Source organism: Anser brachyrhynchus (genome assembly GCF_964034855.1).
Source record: "Anser brachyrhynchus genome assembly, chromosome: 12".
NCBI classification, from domain to species: Eukaryota; Metazoa; Chordata; class Aves; order Anseriformes; family Anatidae; genus Anser; species Anser brachyrhynchus.
In genome coordinates, this window is record NC_137707.1 from 18,975,437 (window position 1) to 18,992,935 (window position 17,499).

The following is a 17,499-nucleotide window of genomic DNA, read 5'->3' on the forward strand; positions in this document are numbered from 1 at the left end:
GTTTGGCTTAAATGAACCAACTTTAGCTTTATTTTTCAGCCTATCTGTGCTATACAAGAAGCTACAACACAGATTAGTTAATGGACTTACTTTGAAGTCTTTGTGATTAACAAAAGGACCCCTATTTTCTTCCAGAAAACTTCAGAGCAGGCTACAGTTCCATAGTTTAACAGAGGTATACCAGTAAGTTATGTAAGTGCTTTACATAAATATTAAGATTTCATTAGATACCGCATAAAAAAGCAAACGGATGTAAAACAAGTAATATAATCAGTTCATAATAATAATTACATATAATATAATATAATTATAATATAATATATAATTATTAATTATAATATAATATAATGTAATTATAATTATAATATAATAAATAAATACAATAATTACATTCAAATCTTTAATAAATATTTGCTAAAGGACTTACGGAATAATGAAAACGTGTAGCACGGCAAAACTAATTAAATTATGAGTAAAATAACATATGAATAATGATTAGATGAGTTGTATTACCTTTCAAACACCAATTTGTGATATTATACTGAACAGTGAATACTAGCAAAACATATCAAAATTAGTAATCACCACAACAGAACACTTAACAGAAAAGTATATACTATATCTTTGTCCAGCAGTAAAGAGCAAGGTCACTGACTTCAGCCAGACTATTCTATAATGCTCTACATGAATAAGCAAGAGATGTTCAAAGTGAAATGACATCCTCCCAAATCTGCAATGTTGATCATTTCATATTGTATAACAATGATGAATGATACTATTAAATAGTAGGTGGGGGGCTTGGGGTGGGGGTGTCTTCCCCTCTCCCCCCTTTCCCCTCCCTCATCGAGCAATTTGTGTGCAAGGACCTACAAGAGAAAACTAACTTGGTCTTGGAATAAGCCACTATATAAGATAACACTTAGGTCAGATAAAATGTATCAGCAATAAACCACAGCTATTAAAGGCCTGTTTATGAATTTTAGGAAAATACTTCTACCAAAAAAAAAAAAAGTGCATCTGTGCATTCATACAAGAATCATGTTATATAGGTAAATATGAAGTTCCCATTAGAGACTATGAAAAAAATCCCAGCAATTTTATTGCTTTCAGGTATTCTAGGGCTGCAGTTTTTGTTTTTAAAGAAAATTCTTCTTCCTCACTCCTCTACTTATCCATTTCTGATGTTCTCCTCTCTGTCCTATTATCCTTGTAGTTTTACTCTTTTTTGCCCTTGCATCTGGCCTCTACTCTCCATCTGTTTTGCTGAACAGGTTGCAGAGCAAGTTATATAATAACTTTCAAATCCTCCTGCTGAAATTGGCTGCCACCAGCCTGCTGGTCTTACACTTGCTGAGTCAACCTGCTCTTCTAGATGTAGTTCTTCCAGTGTACAAGACTGACAGAAGGCAGTGCTGGCTCAGCAAAGTCAACATGAATAAAGGTGATAGTAGACAGCTGCAGAAATAAGCCAAGAATTAGCTTCAAATGAAGTTTGGGGCTGTTGCATCTCCCTAGGCTTCAAAGTATGAAGATTTTTAAGCTGTTTCATAATGTAGCTGCAACTGGTTGAGGAAAGAAAACTATCATCTCAGTATTTCCTTTTTTTTTTACTGAACAAGTCCAAAGAAAAAAGAACACCAACTTGGAAGACATTCATTGAAGAGTTCTGGTGAATGCAGAAACTGAAGTTAATGAGGAAATTGGATTAATGTATCGTTTGTCGACTTCTTGATTTTCTAGATTTAATCCTGTCATGGCAGGAATCTATGCTCACTGAAGTCTATAAGCTGTTCCCAATAATGTAGGATTAGAACCCACAGGTATAGCTGAAATTGCTATTTACCTCCTTTCTCCTACATTGATATATTCTGTATCAAATCAATCGCCAGTGTCTTTTAGTTTTACATCCTCTACTAACACTCTCACTCCTTTCAATCTGTTATTTTTATTTTTTTTCTCTTCGGTTCCATTCATTACTTCTTCTGGCATTACAATGATTAGTAAGAAGAAATGACATTCCTTCCCTCATGGCACATCTTACATATTGTGTATCTGCTCCAAATCATAGCTGCTTAAGCCAATCATGTTCTCACTATTGTCTGTGCTTATATATGTGCATGTAGGCTTATTTATGTATGCACATGTGCAGCATCTGTCATAAGCAGCCCTGAGGTAGTCTGTTAATATACAAAAACAACAAAAGCAACAATAATAATAATAATACAAGAGCTACAATAATAATGATAATACAGGAGCTATTACCAACTATAAAAGCAATGACTGGTTCATTTATTCCGTTACCTTACAGAGTTTAGTTATTACTTTCCTTTCAAGTCAAGCCAGGACTTTTCATGCTTCTGGACCAGCGCCAGTGCTACATCGCAGTTTGACAAAATGTACTGCAAAGTGTACTCTCTCATGCACTGATACACTGTGCACAGCTGTCATCATTTTTTAACCTCTTTCAATGCAAATTAGATGGGATTGGCAGGAGAACACAAAGTGATTTTAGACAGTAGCAGTTTGGTACAATGGGCAATATCCTTATTACAAAGGTGATGTTTTATTTTTTCTTGCTGTCTGCACATTCTTGAGTTCTACATGGTAGTATATTTCCAATACTTAATGAAATAATATTCATGGATATGTTCAAGGCTTATTTCTCTTTCTAACAATGAAACACCTAGGTTATCTTATTCCATCTTTGTTCATTCTGTACATCAGTATTCATCTACCTTCCATTTCAAATGGCCAAAGTAGATTTTCCAACAGGCCTCTTGTTTTACTGAGAAAGTCAAGGATAACATCATATTCAATCCATCAGGAAGGAGGTATGCATTTACAGCTACTTACCCCACTAGAAAATACCCGAGTTTCTGGTAAGGACATGGCTCAGTGTGTGATCTGGAAGTGCCTGTTACCAAATAAATTGTCCATTTTCTGGGAAGCCAGATATTGCACCAAATATCTCCCTGTAACTTGCTCCTCCTCTTTTCCATCACTATTATAACAGTGAAAGAGTTCATCTCATAACATAAATACAAATACTTCATTAGCAAAGATTCTAAAAAGGTTTATTCTTCCTGTGGTTTCACACCACTTCTCAGTCCCATTAGTTCTTAAAATGTCACTTACAAGCGTTATCTCATTAAACAAGAGGCTTAAATTTGAAATAACAATACCTCAAGATTAATATATGAAAATTCCCAAACACAGATACTCATTCTTTCACTGCCTTTATCTTAAGGCCAAAGACTTCATCCTTCTTCTTCAGTTTTATCTTGTTAGGTGATAATGTTTGTAGCAACTCAGTTATTAGTGTTTGAGAAATACTTCTCATGCCTAGAATCAGTGTTGTGAATAAATAAAATACTACATAAAAGCCGTGTTATCAGAACTCCTGTTTAGGTGTAACAGTCTAAAAATCTCAGTAGTAAGAGGAAATTTAAGTAAAAATAGGCCTGTATGAGAGTCTATAAATGACATGGCTCTGAAGCTATACTGATACTTGTAGGAATAGAATCATAGAAACATCTAGGTTGGAACAGACCTTCAAGATGATCAAGCCCAACCATCAACCTGACTTACCAAATCCTACCACTAAACCTTGCCTCTTACGGCCATGTTTATACATCTTTTAAATACCTCCAGGGATGGGTACCCCATCACTTCCCTGGGCAGCCTGTTCCAATGCTTGACTACCCTCTCTGTGAAGAAATGCTTTCTAATATCCAATCTAAAACTCCCCTGGCACAACGTGAGACTACTTCCTCACATTGATACAGTTTGCTTGTATGGGCACAAGAAAATAGTCTTTGTTTAAATTGGTGTTTAATCTTTCATTCCCTCAAGCTAGATTTATTTTAAAAATAAAATTAGGAAAAAAAAAACAGCTAAAAGCTTTAAAAACAGCGTTTGTAAAAACACAATATCTGATGATTTAAATTTGTTTATATGTTAATGACTGGCGGTACAATGTTTCACTGTGTAGTTCTTTCATTTAGAAGTTATGTCATAAAAGAGAGATTGCACTGAAAACCCTTTTCCCTTGCATTGAACAGAACTAGAGAAGCACATCCGAAGATGCTTCCCAAGCTGTAGAAGCTATAAATCAGTGGAGTTGCAGTGTGTGGAACAATACATCTCTTTCAAACTGCTTTCAGAAAAATTGCTCCATCTGTTAGCTACTTGGTAATAAATAAAGGGGATCAGAATAAAACGGATTTTTAAAATAACTGAGAATGTATTATACAGAAAGATTTTCTATGTCAAAGTATTTCCATGTTGTTTTGACATGATTGTTACAAATTAGCCTTTCCAGTAGTTTTCTTTTGCACAAGCATTCTGACACAACACTACTTCCCATTACTTTTTTAATATGCTTTATTAAGAGCTAAATAAGTTATTCCCAATTTACAATGATGCAAAGAATCAAAATGGGTACTTCTCATTAAATCCACAATTCACTGACTGTGCTTCACCAGCATTTTGAATAAGAACTCTCATGAGAAACCAGTATTTGTGATTATTCTTTTCAAGAAATTTAGAAAAACTTGCTGTCAGTGCAACTGAGTGATGAGAGAACTTGAAAGATGCAGTATTTTGTCTACAAGATAGCCTACAAGTTGGGTAGCATCACAGAAAAACTTGGCTTTACAAAGAAGGGTCTGAGTTAATTCCAGTGCTTACTGGATGGTAGATGTGTGGAGAGGGTGAAATTCTTGATTCATAAAATCAGAACAGAAATAGAGTATTACTGAGTTCCCCACCCCAACAAACAGCCAAAAAAGTCCTGGCCAAAAACACAAGCTTTTTAATTTCAGTGTAAGGCAAACTAGTATTAGGAAAAAAAAAAAAAAAAAGAGAGAGAGAGAGAGAAGTAAATTTAAAACAAAATTTGGAAAGTCCCATGTCAACAATAGGAAAACTTTATTTTTTGCTTTCTTCAAATGAAGTTCTGGAGAAAGACGACTTCAATTTTACGAAACATTTCCATTGTGACAGAACAATGTAGTCTACAATAATAAAGTTTCAACGCTTTCTGGTTTTGATTTTTGTTTGTTTTTAACTCATATAGCAGATAAATAAATACATGCAGTATCTAGTGTATTTTATTTACTTGTACAATATATGTACAAGTCAACTCAAACAGAAGGAATGAAGTGCTTTAAGACTGACTTTTACAGATGAAATATAACTTATCATCATGTAAATAGTTCAAAGCATTCAAAGCATACCAGAAACTAATCTCCGGTCAGCAGATTACCAGACCAGCGGCTTAAATAACTCTTGTTCTGTAGCTCAATAATGCAAGATGAAATTGTATTTCTTAATATCTGTCAGAATTTTGGGAAATCATTCACCTTGTGAATTCTGAAAAAAACTTCCATCTTACTGAAAGCTAGTGTATGTGAAATTTAAAAACATGTAGATTTGGTAAGATTTTTTGTTTTGATGTTTAGAGAAAGCTAAACAGAAAAGTCAATGTAGTGATATGTATATATATTTCATTATTTCTAATGGATTAGAATCTAAAACCTTCAGTTTAAAGGTCATGATGACTATTGTGCTAGACAGTCTACAGGACATACAGGGCACTATCCCTCTCCCCAGTGAGACTGTAATTATTGCTTCATACAAAATGAACTAACTAAAGGGAGAGTAATGAAGTAATGTGTTTTTGCAAGTCTTTTTTTTTTTTTTTTTTTTTAATGTACAGGATCATTAGGGTCAGAGCTAGAGGTCTATCCCGCCAGAACAGACTGAAGACCAACTCCTTCTTTCCTTCAGATCAATATATGTCTTTACAATAATCTTGGTGCAATAAATCTTGGTGCAATATAAAATTTAACATAAAATCCCACCTCTTTTTTCTAAATACAGCTACTGGTGAGTGCTGTAGAGGAATCTGTCATCCCTTGTATATGCCCTGAATTTGCAGTGTCAGAATGTTCTTGTTCTCCACAATAAGTTATTTATATTTCTTGTAGCTTCCTTTATCCAAGTCCTGTAGCCAACAGAAAATTAATGGGGTTTTGATTAGGCTGATAGTGATTTCCAATCAGTCCTTAATATTTAGTTAATGAAATTGTATTAGATGTTGCTATTACAAAGAGGTATTTACATGCTGGAAAAAAGGCCTCAAGGGAAGCTGTAACTGTGCAAGGTATGGCAGCAGCATGAACAAGGAGAATTCTACAGTGTTTAAACTTGATGTTCTAGAATTTCACAGGTCTTATGAAAGTGGAGTGTGTCTGGGTTTGGGTTAATTTATTCACGAATTATGCTACGTTATAACATAGGTTTGATCATATTCAGGAATAAACCATTCCAGAGTGAAAAATTATCATGCATTAACCAATCTTAAATATCTACTGAAAGCTTTTTCTTTTCATCTCATGTCTCATTTTTCACCTTACTGCAGATCTGTGGGTGTAATAACCATAAAATGATCCTAATGTCCTATTGTATATTATTACTGAAATGCAACATTACTGCTTAGATTCAGTTTACTTTTTGACCACTAAGTCTGGAAGTTGTTGCTATGATCATTTTTACATGAGAAATTTAAACACTCAGGAGTGTTATAACATTGAATTTAAAAGAAGAAGAAAAAAAAAAAGTCTTACAAATTAGTAAGAGTGGCCAGGCATGAAAATAGAGTTCCTTCCTTCAAATAGAAGTTATCTACACAATAGCCCTATATCAGGAACACAAAATGTGTAATTAAAGTTCTGAACAGAAAAATAGCATGCCCTGATTATACACAGTCAGTGAAAAATGAGAAAAGCTTTTGAAATCTTCCAAGCCACAAGGCAGTGATACTCCATAAAAATACAATGGAGAAGGTTGCATTATATTACCTCATAACACAAGATTAGAGAGTTCAAAAACATATCCTAACTTTGGCAGTGGACTACAGAGCTTGGAAGTATTTTACCTACTCTGAAGGCAAGTGGATACCTCACATTGTTCTCTGAACGTCTTTTTTGTTTATTTATTTTTAATCCCTAGAGTTTAAACACTGTATGAAGAACTCTGGTCAGGAAGTATGACGGATTCATCTCTCTTCTTATCTACCTGATCTCTTTACTTTGTCTTTGACCTCTGGATAAACTGGGTTTGATTTCAAGTTGGACATTATATCTTCATATAGTCTCCTACAGTGCACCTATTTTAAATCAGATATTTATATAACAAAGAAATACTACTGCTCAAAAAGGACTGAGAAATTATATCACATTAAATACAAAACCATTATTTCAGTCTATAGGGATAATAAATGGGAGAAAAATAAAAAAATATTATAAACACTAAAATTAGCCATAGTTGTCAGCCAAAATATCTTTGTCTTTAACTCACAGAATTCAAGAATGAAATTTTGTTTGAATGAAGACTGAAAGCTTCATCAGTAAACCCATCCCCATCTCCAGACACAGAGCCTATTAGAATAATGTTAGTCTGCATACATTTGACTGTTATTCGTAAGTTACAAAGGATATTTGAAATTAGTCTAGAGAAAATTCAATAGAACTATGCAACTATGCTTACAGCAGCTGTACATCTGACTATGTTTTACTATTACAAAAAAGAACAACACAAACATACTGAAGCATTCAGGTTCGCATTACAAACACCACACAAAAAAGCCAGGAAACGATGGCATGAACCACTGCATTCGAAGACACACACATTTTCAAGTACACATATTACTACAAGTTCTTCCAGAGACTAACTATGACTCTCAACATGATGTGTTCCCCTTAAAGAAATGCATCTGTTCTGCAAGGTAGCTTAAGTCTGCTTCAAGGAGTTTGTAGTGTCACAGTACTCATTGCCTTCTCCAATGCATTTTTTCCTAGGGTTAACTTACAACTGTTAACTGAGGTAAAGTAGAGATAGGAGTAGGAAGAGGCAGAAGTTTAACAGAACATCAGAGTAAATGCTGAATGAGAAAAAAGGTATGCTAGCAATTGTAAATAGTCTTCAAGAAAAAAAAAATCTAATACAGCAAAGAGTTGCTGTTAAAGGAAAAGATTTCAACTGAAAATAAATTCTCCTTAATGAATACAGATGATTATACCTCTGAATTAATCTATTATTTGTAAATTGCTTTCAGACCTGTTTTCAGCTATTAGAGCAATTATAAATTACCCAACTCTACTTGATTTTTTTCAAGAACTCTCCCACACATTGTACCTAATCAACTTAAGATGCTCATATTTGAGAAATCTAGCATAAACATGCAATGCCTTTCAAAAATATCAGTCAATAATGAAAAGCCAAAGTGCCAATGACAAATTTCAGCCAGAGGCAAACTTAATTTTCCTATAAAAATAAATAAACATGGATAAACAGAAACAAAAAACCCACAACCATACATAGAGAAATCAAAGGACTAACATTGTAAAAATTTCCTGCTGACAGCCTGAATCTGTTTAGAGACAAAACAAGACTTTCCTACGTATATTATTGAATCTATTATGAAAGTTCCAATAATTCATCTCTGGAACCATTACAAACATTGAATTATACAGAGTTTCTGCAAGGAAAACAAAAAAAAAAACACAAGTCCACAAGTCTTTCCTCTACACTTTAAGAGGCTTATTGTAAAAAGCTGAATGCAGCTGATTCACAAAAACGTCTTTTGTTATGGAAATTCCCCGGTTTGCTGTTCTGACAACATAGATGAGTCTTTCACTGAAGGTTCAAAGACAGTAATGGGAGTAATAGAAATAACAGGTATGAGAATAAGCAATGGTACAAGCAGTAAAGGGACTGTCAATGAAAGTAAAAACAGGTTCTAAAAGGAGTAATGTTTGGAACATTAGTGAACATCATCTAACTAGCTGTAATTCAGCTAGCTCAGCTGGGGCCACAGCTATAAGCGAGGAAGGCAGAGTCATTGAAAGATGGCAACAGCCCAGACTGAGTCTCACATTTGAAAGGCTGACTCATATCACTATCATAATTAGCAAGCTTAAATGTAGCTTGGTTATATTTAGTCACACATTTCAGTTGCCTGAAAGGATGCCAGTAAATTTTAGTGTAGCTATTGCTAATCACAATGTCATAAGTGAACATGGCTAACACAAATTGGTAATGACCTCAGAGCCCTAAAGCAGGCTAGGATCTAGGAATGGACCAAGCATCAATGCCTGGCTAATTAAAAAAAAAAAAAAAAAAAAAGGAAATTACATCGTCTAAGATGTGAGGATTTCGTTCTCTGAAATAGACCCTCCCATCCATTTACAAGTAGCTGTAGTCACATCATGCCCATGTTTGGAGCATGTATTATTTGGCTGTATAGATAGAGGTTTCCTATGTATGCGAAGCTACATATACACAATATATTATGTATAAATGTAAGCAAGGTGCAATGACTTTGCCTGATAAACAATTTTGATCACCTTTCTGCTTTAGAAAAAAGTGTTGTCTTAAACTGCTGAACTCAGTCTTAGCTGTAACAGAAATTGTCTTCTGACAAGGAGGAAATCACGTTGGTTTTAATGGGCTAAATTCACAATAGACAGGATCAACTTCACTGACTTCAATATGCTGAACTCCTTGACTTTGCTCATCTTTTTCTTAATTTCTAAAAGGAGGAAAAACTGTAAGTAGTGCTCAAAGATATTTTAAAAGTTTAATGGGACTATATTTCCCTTTGGAAAAAGTGGTTGATGTCAGACCAGCAGATAACCTGGTTACCCAGTTTACCCCTAACAAAGTCAGGGGGGGAAAATTCTAACCCCACGCCTGTGAAATGCTCCCAAGAAAGTGAGTGCTAATTAATAACATGAAGGCACCTCACTGCTTTAATATTTGTGCAATAAACCTTGAAGAGACTAGTTAGAATGAGTGATTTGAACAATCACAAAAATTAAACAGAAAACACTCAGAGGTATTTAAATATATCTTCCTTTTTCTATAATTCACTAAAGATACACTACTCAGAATCTTGCAGAACAGCATAAAAGTTTTTCTCTGACCTAGAACCTGGGCTATTCAGATGGTCTATTACCCACTTAATTTTTGGAGCAATTTGACCTTCCATTTGGATTTTGATGTGAATACCACACAACATGATGTCAGGAGCAGTCAAAGCATCATCAGTGCTAAGAAGCTCAGTTGATTGTAGCAGTGAGCTACTGAGCTATAATTTAAAGGGTCAAAAGCCTTCTGTTATTTTCTTATGGGGCTTTTCTCTTTTGATGACTGCACTAACAGGCCCTGTTCTATTTATTCATTGAAATTTATGTTTATATTCCATGGGAGACGCTCGTCTATCTGCCAGCCTGTGTCAGCAGAATTATAAACCTGTCAGTGACACAGTATTTTAGTAGTGACCTATGTTGGCTGTAAAAACAAATGTAAATGTTCAGACAATTACTTCTACAGAATGAAAATAGTTTCTAACAAATAATGCTGTCAAATAAAGTAGTGACACTACTCATCCTTAAAATAATGAATTTATATCAGCTGCTTTGAATCATGTAAAGGCTTCTGAAAGGCTTTATTTCATCTAATACCTTAAGAAAACTGCAGGTAATTTCAGATCTGTCTAGAATATGGTTAAACAGACAAGCATGAAACAACTTTTAGAGAAGTTTTACAAAGTCCTGCTGAACTTAAATCATCACAGCAAAGTTCCACTACTCAAAAATTGTCTCTCCTAGCCCACAGATGTTAACAGACTGGAAACTGCCATGTCAACATGTAGGTGGGTATTTGCATATTCATCTATACGTGGTAGAAAAGACATTATATTTAAGCAGTATATTTGCCATATAGCATTAATTTCATTGTGTTTTGTTTTTTTTTTTTCTCTCTTCATTGGTTTTCATCTTCACAGGTGAGGTAATTTCCTTCACAGGAGGAATTCAACACAGTGTAATACTGGGGGAAAGGGATTCCATATACAGCAACAGTGAAGATTATCTCAGGAACTATTTACTATTTCTTAAGCCCTTACAATACATGTTGCCTATATTATCATCAAATAAATAGTAGATTTATTATTTAATTTATCATTAAATAAAAAGTAGAAGAGATTACAAGAGGTTATCTGGTTTATTTCTTGCCCCAATGTTTTATGGAATTAAGGTATTTTGCTCAGGGAGATAGGAGGAGGGTGAGCATCAATTAGCACCAAAGTCTTTAAATTAACTACAAAATTAATAACAGCATATTAAAACTATAAAACAACACTTGTAATATGTGCTCATTTTGTAGATAAGCTAAATTAGTGTAACCATTGAAAATTAGCTCTATTTCAGGAGTTACAGAGACAAACAAATCCAGTCTCCTTTGGTCTCTGTATGCACTAGGATTATGAAGGATTTGGTTCATAATAGCCAGACTAATTATACTTACACACTTAGGGCATTCTTTCATATGAGTTCTAGTTTACATTAAAGAACAACAACAAAAAACACATTTAAGTGTATAAAGTCATACCAATCTTGTCTGTTAAATATTAAAAAGGAAAATTGTGAATCACACTGGTTTTTAAAAATTTAAGATCAATGTTATCTCTGTGTATGTTTTGTTTTTTTAATTAGTGACATTGAAAATTAAAATTTAACATTGTTTCTTTCATTTAATATACTTCACATTTTCCTAGTTTTAAAATATGATTTATAACTGAAGAAAGTGAGAAAATATCTCCAGTTTAGTTTCCTCATGACTACCTTTCCCTATTTAAAGTAAATACTTTTTGAACCATTTTATTGGATGTTGTTGGATGTTATGCATAATCCAGTTATCTCCTTGAAGTTTTTATTTTAAAATCTTTTTAAAAAGCTATGAGCTGTGACATTTATTTTAGCAAAACTTAAAAAAAAACACTTTTCAGTAAGTGTTATTTGTACTATCAACTAGTAGCTTCAGAAATGTTTTTTTTTCATTTAACAATGAATAAGCAAACAAGTTTTTTCTTGTAGAACTTCTACTAAGAGTATCCTGGACTCATTAATTTTGGTTACTCTGACATTAATGAAAGCAACAGAAAACGCTTGTCTAGAAACTAGAGAAGTAGGTCTCCCATCTCCCTGCTTCACCTAAAATAGATGATACATAACTACTCTTACATTATCTGCTTGAATCCTATTTATCCCAGTGGTCATAGAAGTTTTATTGTAGTTTCAGGCATTTCCATGTGAGGGAGAGAATATCAGAAGAACAGGAGAATTATTTCATTCACACACACACACACAAAAAACTGCTCTGTAAGAGTTCCCTTATTCTTAGCTTTAGATATTTATGCTTCAGAGAAGGAATTTATTACACCTACAAATTTTTGAAAGTAAGCAAGCTGATGGCTAAAGTGACTATGAATTTTCATCACAGGTGTTACAATAGGAACTCTACTGATAAATGTATTCGAAAATCTGGTCCTGATATATGTGCCCAAATGGGAGCTAATGTCTTTTAAAATGCTTTCTCCTACTACAAATGCTTGAAGATTACTATTTGGGTTCTTCAATTTCTTTATTATTTCTAAATAGATGCTTTCCAGAGGTGCTGAGCACACGGCTGTTTAAGTTCACACAATCACTAGATACTCAACGTGTATGAATAACAGGCCTATACTCATTTCTAGAAATTCTGGTTATTCATTGTTGGAAAATGATAAAATCTGGTTTTTATATCACTTTCTCAGCCACATTTTTCAACAAAGTAGCTTCAAACTAATTACTGTTCCTTGTGTTCCTTCTAGCAGTTAAATACTTCTGTTTATTTTAAGTTGCTCATATTGCAAACTAACCTTTCATACTCATACTCATTAGAAAAGTGTTCTAAATAACATAATATGCTCCACAAAAGCTTTTGGCAGGTCAGACAGACAAGGGACTGAAAGGTGATTGTGGCCATTTCTGAGCGATGTGGCTGCCAAAACTCATGGACTTGAGGAAGTTTGACCTTGCACAGACAGTGATCTGTCTTCATGAAAACTGACTGTCACATGCACATGCCTCAATTTCACAGAGGAGCAACCGGAACTGTATAAAAAAAAAAAAGAAAAAAGGAACCTTGGACATCCCTAAAGAGAAAAAATGTGTAGAGCTTTCAGGGCCTCACCTAGAGCTAAAATTAACTGAATCTCCCACGTGGGTGTACTCTGATGAAAACAAATTTTCCACAAGCCATAGTGTTGACTCTCTTTCATGGCCATCACAACCACAAATGAAAATTTCTCTCTCCTACCAGAGCTAAAAAGCTAAGCCTTCATTAGCACAGAAACTTTTTTTTTTTGTCTGCAAGGACAAAAAGAAGAAAAAAAGTGGCCAAGACCCACACAGTTTGAAGGGATAAGAAAGCATTCAGCATGGCAAAGAAAAAAAAAAACTTTTTTTTTTTTTTTTTAAAGAAAGTCAGTATCATTTAATAGCAACATTCTATGACAAGGAGATCTGTTCATTCTCCCATCACCTACACAGAAAATATAAGTAGCCATCATTAGCCAGGGTGGCTGAGGGAAATGTAATGTTTTAATTGCTTTGCCTTGGGAAGGTAGCAGAAGCTGGTTTAGCACAATGCATATGCCGAGAGCTCAAACATTCATCCATGGAACTTGAAACTGCTTTAAAGAGAGCACTCGAATCTGACAGTAGTGACAGAAGACCAATATTACCTTATTAAACAAAATAAATGAAGGAAGGATGCATTCATTGCCGATTTGCTATGTCCATCTTGGATCCTTTTAGGATGACAAGAATGCCGTATTATTGAGTGACAGAACTCAGGAGGAATTTGAAGGAATGCAAGGAGAATCAATATTGTTCTGTACAGAAAGTAAAGAATGTATTTATTGCCAGACTTTTTGAATATTTGAAAGCAAACCACAAGCAGCACATTGGAAATTTAGGTATCTTTAATTTGAGGGAAAGCAAGTCAGGTCATTTATTGTCCTGTTTTGAGCAGTAATCTTAATGCTGGAGTTGGAGCAAAGACGGTAAAGACTTTCTATACTGTTTATACAATACTCAACACAATGGGGGAATGACTGCTTGGACCTGAAGCAATTAATACAAATCAATACTATTTGGCTTCTGTTTTAACTACTTTTGAAATATAGAGATGATTGCTGTGAATATCACAGTATTTTGCAAACAAAGTTATACACAGCTACATAAAAGTATATATAAGGTGACAGAAAAAGATGGGAGAAATCTTTTCCTACCCTCAAAATATCTTCCATCTCTAGGATAATTACAGATCTAATAGATAAAATTATTTGTTATATATAATGAAAATGACAGGCTTCGTAGTCCAAGTTAAAACAAGTATTTTAATTACAACTCAGTTTTGCCATACATTAAATATTTTGATTTTAAAGAAAAAAAGTGATGTAACCCGCAGGAGTCTCTGCCAGAAAGCTAGAGGAATATTTTTTTTCCAGTCTCATCATTTCAAACCAAGCTCATGATACTTATGCATCAGGACTCTGCAATACTGCTTCTTAATGTGAGAAACACTCCGCAGCCAATAACTTAGGCTCAGGCGAGGATCTCAGTGAAGTAATAATTTATTCGCGATTGCAATGGCAGGCGTCCCACAAGCAGGAGCGCACCTACTGGTTCCAAAACACAGTTTATATACTTTTTGATGACAGGACCCTCCCCTGTTTCCCCACTGAGTGGGAAATCCAGGCTCACAACCTATCAGATGCTTCACAGACATGGCCTTCAGTTGCCGGCCTGTTATCTTTCAAATTTCTTTTGACTTTTTTACTCTTTGAAGTGGTAATGTTTCTTCACTTATCTGTCTTGACTTAACACCGTGACTTTCACCTAATTGTTCTAAGGAGTCTGGTTGTCTGCATTTTACAAGGTCGCCTGCTAAGTTTTCTTATCACTGCAAGCATATCTCAATACCCCATTCCTTACCGTTAAACAACGTAACTCTGCAAAAACAACATTTTTATTCCCACATTAAGGAATTTTTAGATCATAGTAACAGAGGATATGACCAAGCCACCAATAAAATCAAGGAAAATGCTTGCACTGAATTACTTGCATCCTAAATGAAATTTAATATTTATTGACTTGAGAGGTGTGGGAGGGGGATTTTCTGTGTCAGACATTTGCAGTTAGCTATCATCCCTTTAGTTTCAGGAAAATTGTGTCAAGGCTTTAAAGATATAGATTTGTCATATCATCAAAATCAGGCACATCAAAAAAGTTAAACCTTCAAAAATAAGAAAGAAGAAAGAATTGTTCCTATTTTGAGAGAAGGAGAATGTATGAAAGAAGCAACCTTATGCCTGGTTGAATGAAATATCTTCCACAGATCATTGGTTCAGTCCTTTGGACTACCTCATTTGATTTTGTTGATCTCCAATTTTTTAATAATTTTTCAAGGAAACTCAGGATTTATTCTGGCAGCTTTGAATATCATCAATGAAACTGTCACCATCACTATTTCTCTTACACCCACCAAACTAAGTAGAATCACGGTTTCCTAAAAGTACGAAAATCATGGAATTAATTATCTTCAAGATAACCATGATAAAAAAGCAGGGTGTTGGAACTAGGTGAGCTTTACGGTCTCTTCCAACCCAAGCCATTCTATGATTCCTGATGGTGTCACTCCCTCTTATGCCACTTTCTTGGTTATTGCACAGTGAACCAGATCAGAAAAAGTACCCAGGCTAACTTTTTGGCGTGCTGCTTCTTTGCTGGCCTAGTTATATTCCAGATCAGTTTGCCAGTCCACACAGACATTTTTTTTTATAAGTAACAGTAATGGCTTATGCTGACCTATGTGATTTGTAGAACAACAATATTAGCCATGACATTGCACAGAAAATTTGAATTCAAAAGAGAGGTCTAGGCATAGCTCAGATGTACAGGAAGACAACCATAAATGTATCTAAATCATACTGGAATCTTGGCAGAAGGCTTGCCAAGGCATACATTCTTGCAGGTAATCTCATGGGAACTTTTAATAGATTCAAAATATTAAAAAATCTTATTTCATCTCATCTGGAAAAACAAGATGACTATCATAGTAGAGAACCATCTTGTAACTGAGTTATTAGCCCAGCGACGCAGGAGGAATAGTGCCATCTACTGAATTAACTGAGCTCTTTAAAACATAACTAAAAAACATCTCTCATCAGTTGATCATTGTACTGGGGAAGTTGTCATCCAGTTAATTTAATAGTAAATTGCTGTAAAGATGCTTCAAATCACTCAGCAACTGCTGTATTTCCTTTGCCACTATTGAATTTCAAAATCTTATTCGCAGAAGAAATAAAGTTATTCTTTTCAAAGATACTACACTATTTGCAAAGACACTGTAAAGAACCTCACGTGAGCACAGAATACTTGGAACAGTCCAAGGTAGTCCAAGGAGCACGGTCAGTCATTAAATGTTACAAGAAATTATACGCCTGTAACTTGCAAGCAACTATATAAATCAGAAAATATGTATATATACACTTAACGTTTTTGCAAATAGCCAATCCAGCATATAACATTAAAAGAAATGTGAAGAAAGAGATTACCAAGGGTTCATACCACCACCTAAGTGTCTTGAGTACAAAAGGAAAATATTTGAAATGATTGGGGGGCAGAATGTGAGGGATGGAAAGATGTTTTGGTAATAGCAAAAGAACTGATTGAGGTACATACAGCGAGGTTTAACCACACAAGCCTCATAAGCAAACACTGAGAAAGCTAAGTACTTCTAGGCCTTCCACTGAAAATTCATCAAACTGCCTCCAGAGAGAGGAGCAGGGGATGAAGATTCATCATCAAAATAGTTACTGCTTAGTAGCATTAAGATGATGGGTGTATATAGAAGAAGTGTTTATAAGCTACTTTGGAAACTTTGCAAACTGAAAGAATATTGATAGATTGAGTGATACTTATGCAGTATCTATAACTGCTTTATCATCAATTTTTTCAGGAGGGAATTCAAGGCACTGACCGACAAAAATATAGCCAAACTACTAAGAAAACGTACATATTACTAAATCTTTCACTTGGTTAAGCAATGAATATGATTAGAGGCTATTCTATGGTTAGTCACTGTAAATAAAACAATAAAACAAGTATTTTCTAAATTCCTAAACAACTAAAGAAGGCCTAATAATCATAAAATCAGATTCATAAATACCCCCAGGTATACTTTAGATTTGATAGTACAGAATCCTAATAGACACACTCTTCTAAATTATGATCACTGAAACAAGCATCTCAAGAGATTTTACTTCAGACAAAAGTTATCTGTTCATTTTTCTCTTCTAAAGAAAAATCAGGGATTAAAGAAAATAATGTAGAAATGTATGAATATTTCAGTTCTGTGAATCATATAGTGCAAGGTTGCTATCCTGCAGTTCTCATTCAGATGTGTTTCCCAACAGGACTTCTGACTATAAGAAATGAAACCCAAACTTGCTGAACTGCTAGCTAAAAATAAAACAGATACATTCTTAAATATTAAAAGCAATGTTATAAAGTCTTTCAAAAACAGTGATACTATAAGTTAGTA

The 17,499-nt window shown here is 34.4% G+C and overlaps 1 protein-coding gene across 20 annotated transcripts in view; it reads right to left on the minus strand.

Annotated features, from left to right (window-relative positions):
• Nucleotides 1-17,499, minus strand: part of LOC308176790 (uncharacterized protein) — a 259,830-nt gene that overhangs the window by 179,567 nt on the left and 62,764 nt on the right. For 2 of the 20 annotated variants that reach the window (XR_013938612.1, XR_013938613.1), the window contains exon 5: nucleotides 5,865-6,007. The exons of 16 other annotated variants lie outside the window; for them this stretch is intronic. The gene's annotated coding sequence lies outside the window, so the exon portion shown is untranslated. 2 more of the 20 variants (XM_080552992.1, XR_013938616.1) reach the window with 2 other exon arrangements.